Raw genomic sequence first — 16,447 nt, forward strand, 5'->3', positions numbered from 1 at the left:
GCATCCATTCACTTGATTATCCTTAAGATGAAACTAAAGTCAAACGTAAGTCATTTCTGCTGGTATGAAAAGAGCAAGTTTCAAGGGACAGGTAGAAGAGGGTTTGAATTTCATTTTTGTGTTTTACCAGCTGTGAAGCTATGGAAAGTTACTTAACCTCTCCGGGATGCAGCTTGCTCCACACGCTGTAAAGAAAAATGTTTCCTCAAATGTGTGAGTCCTGTCGAGAGTATAATAATAGACATTATCGCTTTCCCTTACTTTACATACTGTTCACTCTTGAATTAGGTTTTCATGGGACTAAAATCCACAAGAGATTTATTTATTTACTATTATATTAATTTACTCATAGTTAACTAACAACACATTGTAAGAACTCAGGTTGCATTATCATATTATAATCATCACTGGCCAAAGACTGATATGTTAAATTAATAGCAGTTGTTCTATTTCTGGAATTTAGAAGAAGGCAGATCTAAATTTCAATACTGACTTTGTTAAATTATACTGGTAATTGACATTGATTTTGGAGTCTCAATTTTTTCCAAATGTAAAATGGAAACAATAAAAAGCAATATTTATCTGAATAATTGTATTGAGTGAATAAAATGTGATTAGAAGCTCTGGTGACTTCCTGAAATATAAGAGAAGTTAGTTCCCTTCCTAAAATTTTAAAGGTATTTATAATTTCAAAGATCTTCGTATACCTTCCTTGATTAACACAATGTTAGACAATGCCAATTTGTAAGAATTCACTGGGGGCTTAAACGATAAACTGATTCCTCACAGAAGAATTGCAAAGAGAACTCTAATAAAATATTTTATACTATTTTAATTCGTAAACATTAACACAAACGCACACATTAGAAGGACAATCCCCAAATCCCTACCTACAATTGAAAAAAATACATATATTAAATAAATGTGTACTCACAAAATCTCCATAGAATTCCTCTGAAAGATTTACTAGTTCATATCAAATATTCCATTTAATGTTCTGTTCTATATACTCCATCAATCTTTTGATTGACTGAATTTGAAGCTCTATTAATGCATCCTACAGTCAAAGTTTTAATGGAGTTTAATGGAACTCATCCAAATCTGTAATAGCATTTTCCCCCTAAATTAACTTATAACCCACAAGTTAATGAAATGAATGCAGCTGCCATTTACCCAGAGAGGGTCAAAGTGCAGGACCTATCACTAGGGAGATAGCCTGATGGCTTAGCTCCCTCAGTTCAGCCCTGGGGCATCATAACCCTGGAAGTGCATTAAGGATGTTGCTAAACACCACACATGGCCTTTACCAACAATACTGGCCACCAAAGAAGTTAAACGGCCTTTTAAAGCTCATTAGAAAAATTTAGTAGTTTCACAAATGGAACCAAACTTTTCAAGATCAGTGGTGATGTCTTATGCTTTTTTTAATATTGGCATAGTATTTTATGTCTAGTGAGACGTTTGATAATGTTTATCGGATGAATCAATACTCATGTTTTTATTTTTCAAAGTAGCAACTAAATAAATTATCAAAATGAGAATTCACAATTAACTGCATTAAACTATATTTCCTTCCGATGATGACGATGATGATGATAGATAATAATAACAAAGACAGAAATGGATGAGTTGCTCAGGAAAGGTTTTGTCCCCTCTCTTGAGTTCAGTAAAAGAAGTAATCCAGTGTTTGGAAAATGGATCATTTGAGGAAAGGCTATGGAATTGAATTTATTTACAACAGAGAACAGAAGGCTCACAAAGCATATAGTTGAGGTTCTGGAGTCTGGGGGATTTACAATTTTCAACTATATAAAGCAATAGCATATGGGAGGTGTTAAGCAGCTGTTCTATTTCTGCTCAGGAAATTGACAGTTTAGGAGCCCCAGCCAGCAGAAATAGGACCAACGGATCAAAGTCATAGCCTGGCAAATATTAGCTCATCATATAAAAAGCGCATTCTTAAAATTAGAGCTGTTGGAAATTGAAATAGACCACCCAAGGAGACAGCATGCCCTGGGTGGCTGTGGTGCCTCCCTGAGCAGCCTTTGCACATCTCTATTATACGTATCCCATTTTAGAGTGGACAGAAAAAAGGGACAGGACGAGAGAGAGGGGGAAGCAGAGAGAGAGAAAGATTTCCATATGAGCATGATAGGAAACTAGCATAATCTCTGCTAGGGATGAGAGACTATCATTTATGAAGATTCCTTAATGGACTGTTTTAGTTATATGAATGAGGGCCTCAAGAAGTAGTCTGGGATGGCGATTAATTTTATGATAAGGTCACAAGGATTTTGAAGATATTTTTCTGACTATTGCACAGAGGAAAGGAACAGGGAAGATGCAGCAAAGCCCAGGGGACCCGACAACACAGTAGGGTTGGGGACCTTGGAGAAACATGGCCTTAAATGTTGAGTAGATGGTGTATGCCTTTCAATTCAAAGCAGTTTTCTATTCTATGGTGTGCTACATTGTACTATTCATCAACTCAACAAACATTTTGTGGTAGTCTATCACAAGCACGTAGGAAGAAGCCCCCACCCTTTTGGACTTCAGTTCTAATTTTAGAAAAATGCTATAAATAAACCAATTAGTATAAAAATAAGATTACAAGTAATGGGAAAGTGCTGTGAAGAAATAATAAAAGTTGGAAAAAGATTAGAGTGTGATTGGAGATGAAGTGGTATTTTAGCATCTGGTCAGGGAAGGTCTCCCTGATGATGTGATATTTGAGCGAATATTAAGGAAAGTAAGAATTAGCCATGTGGTGACCCAGGGATGTATGTTGTAGACGGAAGTCAGCAACTATAAATGCCCTGAGGTGGGAATGGGCTAAATGTATTCAAGATCAAAGGGATCAAAGGTGTGTGTTTTAGACAAATGTGTGTTTTAGACAGATGACGTGTGTTTTAGACAGATGACGCGTGTTTTAGACAGATGACGCGTGTTTTAGACAGATGACGCGTGTTTTAGACAGATGACGCGTGCTTTAGACAGATGTGTTTTAGACAGATGTGTGCTTTAGACAGATGTGTGCTTTAGACAGATGTGTGTTTTAGACAGATGTGTGTTTTAGACAGATGATGCGTTTTAGACAGATGCGTGCTTTAGACAGATGATGTGTGTTTTAGAAAGATGCATGTTTTAGACAGATGCGTGCTTCAGACAGATGATGTGTTTTAGACAGATGTGTGCTTTAGACAGATGTGTGCTTTAGACAGATGATGTGTTTTAGACAGATGTGTGTTTTAGACAGATGTGTGCTTTAGACAGATGTGTGTTTTAGACAGATGTGTGTTTTAGACAGATGTGTGCTTTAGACAGATGATGTGTTTTAGACAGATGTGTGCTTCAGACAGATGATGTGTGTTTTAGACAGATGCATGTTTTAGACAGATGTGTGTTTTAGACAGATGCATGTTTTAGACAGGACTGACAGCAAGGGCAAAGGCCCAGAGCTGGAAATGGGTAAGCTGGTTTAGATCAAACGGAGCAAGGAGAAAAAGGTGAGCACTGAAATCACAGACCTGCAAAGCTAACCCGTCTTGCGTTGTGTTCTAAGTTTGGGGCTTAAGTAGGAAGTGATAATGTTCTGATAGACATTTTTAAAGGACTACCCCTTCTTAGAAAGGGTCTGCAAGTTTGGATTAGGAGAGATTTGGTGAAGGTGGAAATTGCTTGTCATACCCAGCTTGTATTTTAAAGCAGTTGATCAGTCTTGTTGATGTCCTAGATATATGGTGGAAGAAAATGAAAGGAATCAGTTTTTATCACAAAAAAAAACTGAGTGAGTGAGAATGCCACTTATAGAGGTGAGAAAAACCGAGGCTTAAGGGGACAGGGAATCAAGAGTTCTGTTCTGGATGAGTTATAACTAGAGCTCAGGACTGAGAGAGATAAATATGGATGTCATTAGCATATACATGGTTTATTCAAAATAAAACTATGTGACTGAATGAGATAATTTAGAAAGTAACTATAGATGGAATAGTGAAAAGAAAGACAAGCACTGCACCCTACAGAAATATAGCTTTAAACACCAAAAAAGGAAAAGTGGAGGAAACAACAAAAGCAGATTGGGAAAGCCACGGAGATAGGAGGACAGGAAGGAAAACGAAGTGTCCTGTAATTCAAGGGAAGGGTGAATTCATAAGAAGCGAAGAATTGATTCCTAATTTTCTTATTACAATAAGGCAGCAAGTTCAAACACAGTGAGGCTGACAATCAAACACTGGGACTTGGAGGTTCTTAACGACCGAAGAGGGAGGCTCCAGAAGGTTGGTGGGAAGGGGTCTGACTGGGATAGGCCCAGAAAGCATTTTGGATTTTTTTTTGGGAGAAATTTTGCTATAAAAGGGAGCAGACGAATGCAGGACTGTAATGAAAGGGAAAAGATGCTTTAATTTGTTTAAGTTTGGAGACATTATAGCATCGTGGCATGCCAGAGTACTTAGACCATATACAGGAAAGCAGCATGATTTAGGAGAGATCCAAGGTAATCAATGGGGGAAAATTATCCCACTAGATGACAGGGGATGAGATAGTTGGTGTGTATCAAGGGGGGTTGTCTTCAGTAGAAACAGAAGCAGCACATCAATAGAAAGGCAGGTAGTTGAGAGCTGGTTTATTTTATTTTATTATTTTTAAGGGGGTAGTATATTTTTGGATTCCTTCTATCCTCTCAGTTAAGTCAGAAATGAGATAATGAAATGTGAGAGAAACCATTCCTAAAAACTTTATAAAATTAATCAAGGAGGAAGGGAAGGAGAGAAATGAAAGTGAACAGAGCTTGCAGCACACTCAGCATTAATCATTAGGCCAGCTTTCTCTCTGACATGCTTCCTCATAGGTATTTGGTGCCTATTATCCTGGAATCATGTAGTCCCCAGATAACAGTTCCCCTTAACTGTTCTATAGACAACAACGTGAACATTATGAAATGTTAAGTTTTTCATTTGAGATATTCTCTCAGGTCACACGTACCAGTGAAACTACTGATGTCAGCTGGTCTGAAGGACCCCACGAGAAGCTGAATCATCAGAGAATGCAGTCTCCATATCATGATGATTTCATCCCCCTTCCCCTGACCAATCAATGACCCCAATTTTCTAATGCCCCATAATACTCCAGCCCAAAACTCCTCAGGGAGATGCACTGAGGGTCCTTCCCACTTCCTGTCTTGGCTGCCTTGCAATAATTACAATTTTTCTCTGCTGCAAAACCTGCTGTCTCAGTGTATTGTTATGTTACTGAACATATATGTTATGGAATCAGCTATTGTAGGCCGCAAACTTAAGTACTTTGAGTAGAGTTGAGGGTTGCTAAATGGTTCACAAGATTAAAGGTGTAAAGCAGTAATCTCTGAAACTGTTTTTGCTAATTATATGAAGATAAATAAGGACATATTTACACTTTATAAAGATTGTAATATAAGAAACAAAATATGCATATGCACACACACCCTTTACTTATTAAAATTAAGATAATATTGATTCCTTAATTATTAAAAATTATAAACAATATATAGTAACATTTATAAAATGTTGAATATGTTCATTACATTTACTTATTTTTAAATTAACATTACCTCTATGTATCCTAAAACTTAAGTATCATAGATACATGGCTTATTACAAACACAACATATATCAATGTACTCTAATTATTATTTTCTACTCAATTTTTATTATTTTATTTTTGTTCTCAAGAAATTTTTTTTTTTCCTTTAACTTTTCTTGAGTTCGGGGTACACGTGCAGGTTTGTTATTTGGGTAAATTTATGTCATTGGGGTTTGTTGTACAGATTATTTTATCACCCACATGTTAAACCTAGTACTCGGTTATTTTTCCTGATCTTCTCCCACCTCCCAATCTCTACCCTCTGGAAGGCCCCATTGTGTGTTGTTCCCTCTATACAGGGTATATGTGTTTGTGTGTTTGTGTGTGTGTGTGTGTGGCGGAGGGGAGGAGTGGGTATCCTAATATCATTTTAGAATTCTATCATTACCACAGAGTTATCTTGGGCGGTGGGTGTCTGTGGTAATGATAGAATTCTAAAATGATATTAGGATACCCACCTCTCCCCTCCACCAGACACACACACACCCTATGTAATCCCATGCTTTTAAGTGAGAATGGGGACTATTAATATAATGGAATATTACTCCTATAATTGAGTTAGCTTGCAAAGCAAAGTTGAAGGGATTTTGCAGAGGTATTTCAAAGCTCCAGTAAATTGACTTTAAGATAATCAAAATGGGATTATCCTGAAAGGACTGATGTAATCTAGTGAGTTATTTAAAAGAGGTCAGAGAGATCCGAAGTAGCAGAGACACTCTCTAGATTAGAGACATAGAGAGGAAAAAGGATTTGTTTAGAGCAGGAAGTATGAGGACCTTGAGAAATGGGTAGAGATATAGGGGACTTTGCTGATAACACACCCTAATTTCCTGAGAGAATTCTTGAAGGAGAAACAATTAAATAAAATAGACACACAAGGGATGGAAATTGTGAGTCCCTAAAACAAACATAATACAACATTTGAGGACTGTGATAATGAATTTAAAATAAAAGCAATCAGTTTTGTTGAGTAATTGTTTTAAAGAGTGTTTTACTGTTGGGGTGTGGTTCTGGAGAAGGTAGGGGTTTAGACAGATCTAGTGTTGGAGTTTTGCCAACAAGTCAGAGGCAGGAGAAAGAGACAAGCAAATAGGGTGTAAATGTAAGGGATTAATTACAAATGCTATGTAATCTAAACTGTGTATGATACAAACCAGAATTAAAGTTGACGAACAGCGGGAAAGAAATAGTGGAATCAATGAAATTAAGGTTTCAGTTAGTTCACCCCTCACTGCGACCATTTCCTCAAACTATTGTTCATAAATTCCATAGATGCAAAAATGCAAAGATTAGTGTGTGAAAGTAAAATACAGACAGGTGATATTTGTGAATGAAAAAGGATACTGAAATTTGGAAATTGCCTATTTTTGTAAGAACCAAACAATTCAGATTTGTCTAATTAGTTTGAAAAACTAAAATTGTTCGAATACAACATTTTGCTTCAGTTAGAAGAAATATAAACTTCTACCTAAAGAAATATATAGAAATAAAAAATCGAGTCCTTTTTCTAATGAGTTATATATAGGTAAATATTTGTCTGTATCTCCATGTATCTCTCTCATATGCATAGATATAGATAATCCTACTTGTTTAATGTATAAAATGTTATGGTATAATAGTCTAGTAATTTCTCTTTTACATACATTAATTTATGTATTTTTGTATAAAAGATAGCTCATCACAAGTATCAAGACAAAGTCGAGAATAGTTAATTTATGGAAGTCATGATTATAATCAGACCTGTCTCCTCCCAAGCTTTTGCATATCTGGAAAATATGTCAGTGGATGTTCAATTTACCATATTTGTAGCTGATGACAACATTTCAGTTCACAGCATGGATTAAATATTGGTGGGACCGTGTTTCTTTTATGCCTTTATTTCTAAATTAGTCATTTATTAAAACTTATTTTTTGAAGATTTATCAGAGCTTAGAAATTGCTATTTCTATCTCATAGAATAGAAAAAATAAGTCAGATTCCAAGGTTAGAAGGTCTTTTTTGCCTGCTGCATTGGGAGAACCAATTTTCATCAACTCTCCAAATAAAAACCTTGTGATTTCAAAGCCATTTTTTTCTCTTCTTTACAAGTTACAAAATCAAAGTACCTCAAATCATCTACCACAGGAATTGCATGACTGCTTTGATTTTAAAAATAAAGAAATTCTTGAATAAAAGTGTACAGTAGACAATGCTTTTTTTAAAATTTTTAAGCCACAGCTATATAACAAGGTCATTTTCACCAAGTCAAAATGCACTAACATTACTACTTTTGAAAGCCATCTTTTAGCTGCAGATAATGGTCATCTCAACAAGGAAAGTGATGGGCATGAGGGTTTCTTAAAAGCCATGGAACTTTAGGAAAATATACATATACTCAATATTTCGTGTCTAATTTCAAGGAAGCCCCAGGACCCAGGTGAAGTTCATCCATATTCCACAAGCTAAAACCCTGACGATGAAAACATGACTGCTCTTCAGTCTGGGGTAGCTGAACTGTGAAGGAAATTAACTGCAGATATGACAATAAACAAGACCACCCATGGAATTGCTCATTATCTTTTGCATAATCTAAGAATCTCCAACATGCACATGAATGTTAAAAGTCCACTTGTGTCTAAAACCTGTAATTAATTCACATAGGGACGTATAACCCGTCTGAGTGAAATGACTTACCTCGGTTTCTTTCTATGTATCTAACTGAAATGAGCTCAAGGGCTTAGTGATAAATATAGATCTATTTTTTTGTACTTTTCAGAGACAAGTTCTTTTAAAACCTGATGAATTCTTCCCTCTTGCTATAATGTATTCACAAATGAAGGTTCATGAAATTCATAAATAGCTAAAATACTTCAAATATTGAGGCCTATCATTTTTTTCTCAAGATCTTTAACACATTCCTCCCTCTACTTTCAATTTACAGATAATTAGGAATGCCTTTTGAAGTCTAGAACAGTTTTGTTTGTGTGTGTGTGCATGAGTGTATTAGTGTTAATAATTGCTTTGACTTCTCTACCACTTGTGATGACTAATTTTATGTGTCAAATTAGCTGGGCCACAATGTGCCCAAACATTTGGTTAAACATCATTCTGGGGTGTCTGTGGGGGTGTTTCTGGCTGAGATTAACCTTTGAATCAGTAGACTGAGTAAAGCTGATTGTCCTCCACAGTGTGGGGGGACCTCATCCCATTGGTTAAAGACCTGAATAGAAAAAAAAAAAGGCAGAATAAGAGAATTTTGTCTCTGATTGACTGAGCTGAGACACTGTTCTCCTGCCTTACAGTGGGACTAACGCCACAAAATCTCCTGGCCCCAAGGCCTTCAAACTCAGATGGGAACTGTACCATCAGCTCTCCTAGGTCTCCAGGTTGTCGACTGAGGATCTTGGGACTTAGCCTCGGTAACTGTGTGACCCAGTCCTTTAAAATGTATTGATAATCCATCTCTTGATCTACCAATCTATCTATATTATTGGTTCTGTTTCTCTGAAGAGTCTTGACTGATACAGATTTGGGGAGTGGTTTTAGAAAAATGGGTTTTAAGGCTGAGGTTTTTAAACTGACTTTGGGGTTTCATAAATTGATTAGATTTAAAGACACTAGTGACCCTTTTTCTGTTAGTAGAGAGAGTATTGCTAGCTCATGGCATGATCTACCAATACAGATACACAAAATATCTTTATCGGATAATCCTTATCAAGGAACTGGGTGGTTGTGCATATAATTCTTGTAAAAATATTTATGGAAAACTAATAAATATAATAAGGTTGGCTGATTGTTCCTAATGTCACTGGACAAAGTGGTGACAGACAAGGATGGGGCTAGGGATTTAAATTCCCAGCTAAGTCAGGCATGGTAGCTCATACCTGTAATCCCAACACTTTCGGAGGCAGAGGAGAGAGGACTCCTTGAGGCAGGGATTTCGTGACCTGCCTGGGCAACCTATTGAGACTCTGTCTCTACAAATAACAATAATAATAAATAGCTGAATATAGTGATGCATGCGTACAGTCCCAGCTACTTGAGAGGCTGAGGTGGGAAAATCACTTGAGCCAGGGAGTTCAAGGATGCTGTGAGCTAAGACTGTGCCATTGAACTCCAGCCTGGGTGACAAGGCAAGATCCTATCTCAAATAAATAAATACATACATACATACATACATTCCCATCCAGAGCACATTATAAATGACGTGAAAATTTATTTCTTAACTCAACCACTATTTATTTTATTTTTATTTTTGTGGGTACATAGTAAGTGTGTATGTTTATGGGGCATGCGAGATGTTTTGATACAGGCCTGCAATGTGAAATAAACACATCACATGGAGAATAGGTATTCATCCCTCAAGCATCTATTCTTTGTGCTACAAACAATCCAATTACACTCTTCAAGTTATTTAAAACCGTACGACCGAGTTATTGCTGACTATAGTCACCCTATTGTGGTATCAAATAGTAGGTCTTATTCATTCTTTCATTAACCATCCCCACTAGCCCCTCATTACCCTGCCCAGCCTCTGGTAACCATCCTTCTACTCTCTATGTCCATAAGTTTAATTTTTTTGATTTTTAGATCCCACAAATAACTGAGGGCATCTGATGTCTGTCTTTCTGTGCCTGGCTTTTTTCACTTGACATAATGATCTCCAGTTCCATCCATGTTGTTGAAATGACTGGATCTCATTCTTTTTTGTGGCTGCATAGTACTCCATTGTGTATATGTACTACATTTTCTTTATCCATTCATCTATTGATGGTCATTTAGGTTCAAATTTTAGCTACTGTAAACAGCGCTGCCGCAAACATAGGAGTGCAGATGTCTCTTCGATAAGCTGATTTCCTTTCTTGTGGGTATACACCCAGCAGTGGGATTGCCGGATCATATGATAGCTCAGCGTTCAGTTTTTTTGAGGAAACTCCAAACTGCTCTCCACAGTGTCGACCACTATTTATTTATTGCATAGTGTACCCGAAACAATTGGTTTTATTCTTCTGTCTTAAGTTGTAGGAATGCTATTACATGCCACTTGACAACCATTCAATAGGATTGGACATTCTATAACTTATTTTTTAGTATCCCTTTCCTGCACATTTTACTGGATCTGTTATTGCATTTGTATCTTATATGTCTGACCCCCTCAGCCACTAAACTATTGACACTCTTCCTATTTAGGTATTATTTTAGTGCTTAAAACTGTTGACCTTCTTAGTCATTCATTTAACTAATGTGCATTAGTGCCTACTATGAAATAGTTACACTTTTAGGGTCTGGGGATAAAAAAGTTGGCAAAATTAACAATGCCTGTGCCCTCAGTTTACATTCTAGTGGAGCTTACATTTTAACGAGCGTAATTAACATTGACCTCTTTGATTTAGTTGTGTCTAACATATTTTAGGAAAAAATTAGATTAGATGCAGCCACATTCCTCCTATGCGCCCCCCAAACCAATCTTCAAATACTTATTTAGCCACAGCGGATCTCTAGACTGGGACTCAGGCCCTCACTTAGCCCTAAATATCTAGCACATAATACTGGTTATCACATGAAGCCTAAATAATTATCTTAAATTCCAAAGTTGGAAGTAACTGGATATAACTTAACTTGCTTTCCAAATTATTTTCCACTAATTATTTTTCCTACCTTGTATTTTTACTCAATGTTACTCATTGTTCTTTGCTAGGTTTTTTTAATTATGTGTCTTTAATCCTTTTTAAATTTTTCATTAAAAAATTATATTCAGTGGGTACAGTGCAGGTTTGTTACATGGGTGTATTGTGTGACGCTGAGGTTTGAGTCAAGTTTTTTTCTCACACATTTCCCTGTGATTAGAATGTCTTTCATTCTTAACTTTGGCTGTCAGTATTATACCCATTTTTTAAGATTCAAATTGGCTATCGCTTCTTCCATGAATCATTTTATGTTCAGCAAAGCCAGAAAGAATGTCATTTTTAATGTCTGATACATATATATATATATCAGACATTAAATATATATATATATATATGTATATACAGAGAGAGAGAGAGAGAGAGAGCATGGTAGCTCATACCTATAAACCCAGGCACATATATAATATATATATACGTATGTAAAAAGACATCTGTGTGTGTGTGTGTATATATATATATATGCCCTTGTGTGTGTGTGTACAATTTTCTAAGTTATATGCCTCATCAACTTTCCAAGTTAAATCTGAGTGTTTACCATATTTTTGGTAACAGTCATATCTCTCCCATTAGAATATAATAGTCATTATTAATCATTGTTTCTCTTTCAGTACATCTCATGTAGTCCTTGAAAAAATCACATACAATATAGATCTGATATTATAATAAAAATATTAATTCATTGACTTGCCTCTTCCTCTCCCACCCCTCAAAGGATAATGGGCTTCTAGAAGCATTGAAACATAATAGGAGAAACAATAAAATTGGGAATTCATAAATCAAAGTATTCTCCCTAGGATTGCCATTAATTAGCTTTATAACTTTGGACACACTTTTTAACATGTAGAATTAAGGAAGAAGATATCCTATTTAATAGGGAGCACTCTGAAAAAAGGCACAGGTAATTACTACTGACAGGATGTATATAATGAGGAGGTTTGGCAGGTAGACTACAAAGTGATAGGATTTCAGCTTACCACCGAAGTTACTAATTAGTGTAACCTCAGCAATTTCACTATTTTGACCATACATACACTTCAGTACAATGAAGATAATAACAAGATAGCGTGAGGATTAAATCAGTTAATAAAAATCAGGCAAATGAAATAGTGCTTGGCTCAGATTACCCTAGCTGTTATTTTCCTTAAGCCTTATTTATTCATTTTTACCCACAAAACTGAAAACATGTAGTTGATCTTAGACAATATTATTTATAAGGCTCCTGTACTTGAAAGAATGATATAAAAAAGAGATCAGGTTACTCCAAATATGTTATATTCAAGTTAGTCATAATTGGTCTATGTAAAAGCTCTTCAGCTTTCATGTAGGTTCTTCAAATTGAGGGACATTCTGAAGCTTACTTTTACTTGATTAATGAATGCCAGCTCATAGAGTCAAAAGCTGCCTAGTTAAACGCACAAACATGGCCCATATATATTATTATTTGTAGTAAAACCAAAATGATGCAGTATGCTGCCTATTTATATCAATTTCATTTATCAAATAGATTAGGATGAAGTTTGATAAGACAGGTACATGGCATTTTGCTCCTTAATAACTACGAAGAAGAATCAGTGATGGTGGTTTTATGATAAGCTCTTAAGACTTACATCTAGCTGATGTTGGGAAGATTATGGCCATTCCTATTAGTTCTAATGTGAGATTGGAAACGAAACTCCACAATGTTTTACCTGACATTTTTCGTGTTAAATGTAAAGGAAAGGTAAGAAATAATATTGGTTCCTCGATGCAGACAATGCTTCAGGGGCTCTTTATATTTTTATAACTATATATTTCAAGATGTATTCTAAAGGTTTTATAACTGCTTTTTACTTCACAGGAGCTTGATGCTGGAAGGGACCCACAGAAGTCATCACCCTGCCTTAAGGCAGAGTGTACCTAAACCCTCCTAGAGGACGAAGATGAATTTAAGAACTCTCTCTACTCCACTGCAGGACCTCCTCGCCCTACCCACCAAGCTCTGCGAGCTTAAGATACAAAGATAAATTTAAATGCGGAAAACAGTCCTCCCTAGAAAAGCTTGGTTTCAATATTTCACTGCCTGCTTTTAATCATCATCAGTAGATTCAGAGATTCGGTTCTTATTCTCCTTTTTATTCATAGTTATCCAAATTAAGTTTAAATACTTGTACATTTTGTATTTTTTGGTATCTGAGCAGTGTTGTCCTCAAATTTTATCCCTTTGAAAAAAAGGAAATTGTTGCTTAGCAATAAGGAAAGACAAAGGCTTACAAATGCAAAGCATATTATAGTCAAGCATAAGAAGTCATACTAAATGATGATATCTAAAGGAATGCTTGATTGTGGCAACTCAATGAGAAAAGAACTGTCTCCTATTAGCTTTAACAGCAGGGTTTGTTATCATTTAAGTACACGCTCTAATACATTTAGTGTTTTGTGCTACATTTAACAAGATTAAGTGAACACACACAGTTTCAACTCAAATCTTTATTGGAAATCAGAGGCAAGCCTCATTTCTTGCCAAAACATTCTCTTGTGGCTCATTCTTGGAGCAAATTCCATAGAAGTAAATCTGTTTACCCAGGTGTACCATTGATCAGTTAAAGGATTTTCCCTTCAGGTAACTCTTTACTGAACTTTGAAAACATTACCTAAAAATTCTAAAAAATTGAAATGTCTGAAAGATGCTATTAAAGATTATAATTTGTAATAAATTACAAATTATAATTTGTAATAAATTACAAATTATAATTTGTAATAAATTACAAATTATAATTTGTAATAAATTACAAATTATAATTTGTAATAAAACATAATGGCATTGTGAACACTATTGTGTCAACTATTAAAAGGAAAGTTGAAGGATGAGCTGTCAAAGCTCTTACATGACTTCACTGTAATACTACAAATAATTAGATTCTGTGGACAAGTAGTAGATACTATACAGCGTACCTAAAAATCATAAAATGTCTCATTGTCCCACCTTAATTATTCTCTCTTGATTGAAAAAATTGAACTGCAGATGTAAGCTTCAAGGAACACTTTAAAATAGGTGCTTAGGTCTTAACTTTCAGAAAATCTTACTGAAAATGCTAACGTGCCATTCTGTTCCATACATCAAGTTCCCTTTTATAGTAAAACACATTTCTAGTTTCTTCCATTTCATGTTATATTATAAGGTATTTCTCTTTGCATTTATATGGCGAGCAAAAAGCATGTGCATTTAGAATGTATATCAATACAATATAGATTTATATTTAATATTTTTATATTTTATTCTTCTAGCTCAAATTAACCAGATATTTGTAGCTTGTTTTTTTAATTTTTCACATTTAAGAGTAACCAAATATGACCATATGAAGCACGACATAAAAGCGCTTTTCTCTATTACTATTTGTCTCATAGGTAGTTTAAAAATCCGCAGTGATTCTGGCATCACATTTTTATGGGTTTGTGGCATTTTTATTGGATTATAGTTTTCTTTAAAAGACTAAAAAGGTTTCTATCTTTTTATCAATCATCAAGAGCCAAGGACATGATGACAAAGTCATGGTTATGCTTTCGTGGTAGGTAGAATAATTGTCCCCATGATGTCTAAGTACTAATCTCCTGACTTGTGAACATATTACCTTATGTGGCAAAGGATATTTTACAGATGTAATTAAGAATACTGACCTTGAGATGGGAAGATTATCCTGGATTTCCCAAATAGGTTCAATCTAATTACAAAAACCCCTAAAACTGGAGAACACTTTGTGGGTTTAGTTAGAAAAAAAAAAAATATATATATATATATATATAACAGAAGAATTAGAGATATACAATATTAAAAGCACTTGACTTGTAATTGTTGGCTTTGAAGATGGAGGTAGGGGACATTGAATCAAGGAATGAGGCAGCCTCTTGAAACTGAGGAAAGGATAATAAAGATTCTGTCCCATATTCTCCAGAAAGAAGAGCAACTGTGTCAACACTTTGATCTTAAAACACTTTACCCTTTTTAGGAAAAAAAAAAAAGTGCAGTTGATTGTCAGCACTCATTTAATTTTACATAAACATGACTCTTTGAGGCTGAAACAAATCTAATTTTCAATGTGAAATTAAAGTATAAAAACTATTCTTGGAGTTATTTCTAAACAGAACATCAGAATTGTCTGAATTATTACAATCGTCTATTTTGGAAAAATTGGATTCATCAAATGAGTCTTTGGTCCACAACTGTATGAGAACAATGTTAACATCAGGCATAGAAATGGTGCGTCTTCTAGGATTCCACATTTTCGGCAACCAAGAATTACTACATTTTGTAAATGGAAATACCAGTACTGAAACCAGAATGCTATAAATAAAATGCTGTCTTTTGTTTCCAAAGTCGATACACTGGAGTGATACAAAAATATTAATAAAAGTGAGATATTTCCTGGCAAACTTATCTCAGGGTAAACGGACAGTAGCCATGAACCCTGCCAGCAAGTATTCTCGGGGCAAAAGAATATAAGGTTGAACCCTAAACTTCTGACCTCCAGAACTGTGTATTAATTCGTGTAATTTAAGCCACTGAATTTGTGGTATTTTTTTTCTTGCAGCAATAGAAAACTAACACAAAATCTGAAGGTTTTGCATTTTCCCTTTAATTGTTAAAGATACTCCACCTCCTCCCAATGATAATCCACTTAACATGTTTTCTATAGACCTGATTCCCCCCGCTACATTCCAGACTTTGGAAGCTCTTATGAAACTGACTTCTATACGTGATCATTTTTGTGAAGGTGACTGGAAAGTTAGAGTGTGATTTGTGACTTCTTTTTTGTACAGTTAGAAGATTTCTGCATTTATTTTGACACTAAATTCACTCTTTGATTTAGCTGTTGTTTTTACAGCCTCCTTTTCCCCTTGTTCTTTTTTTTCTCAACCACTCATATTAGTGGTCTATATTTTATTAAATATTTTGAAGTTGCCATGAATCCTTCACAGGCTATAAATAAGTGCAAAGTTAAATACTTACGAATGGAAAAACTTGCAAGCAATATATGTAGACAGACAGGCACTCTGCTGTGCACTCCTATACTATACCCCACTGTGTTGGCAACACTTTAGACATTCCTCTTTCCTTATCACACGTCCAAGCTTTCCCCAAGTCCAGAAAATCACAAAAGAAGTGAGAAGGAAGGGTTTATCCATTT

General features: G+C 35.3%; 1 long non-coding RNA gene across 1 annotated transcript in view; it reads left to right on the plus strand.

Moving 5' to 3' along the window:
• The window catches only part of LOC129471341 (uncharacterized), a 43,143-nt gene extending 29,195 nt beyond the window's left edge, over positions 1-13,948 (plus strand). The window contains exon 5 of the long non-coding RNA XR_010118600.1: positions 13,123-13,948. This is a non-coding gene — a long non-coding RNA (uncharacterized lncRNA). The remainder of the gene's footprint in view (positions 1-13,122) is intronic.
• The last annotated feature ends 2,499 nt before the right edge of the window (positions 13,949-16,447 follow it).

This window comes from Symphalangus syndactylus, chromosome 21, assembly GCF_028878055.3.
Source record: "Symphalangus syndactylus isolate Jambi chromosome 21, NHGRI_mSymSyn1-v2.1_pri, whole genome shotgun sequence".
Classification (NCBI taxonomy): domain Eukaryota; kingdom Metazoa; phylum Chordata; class Mammalia; order Primates; family Hylobatidae; genus Symphalangus; species Symphalangus syndactylus.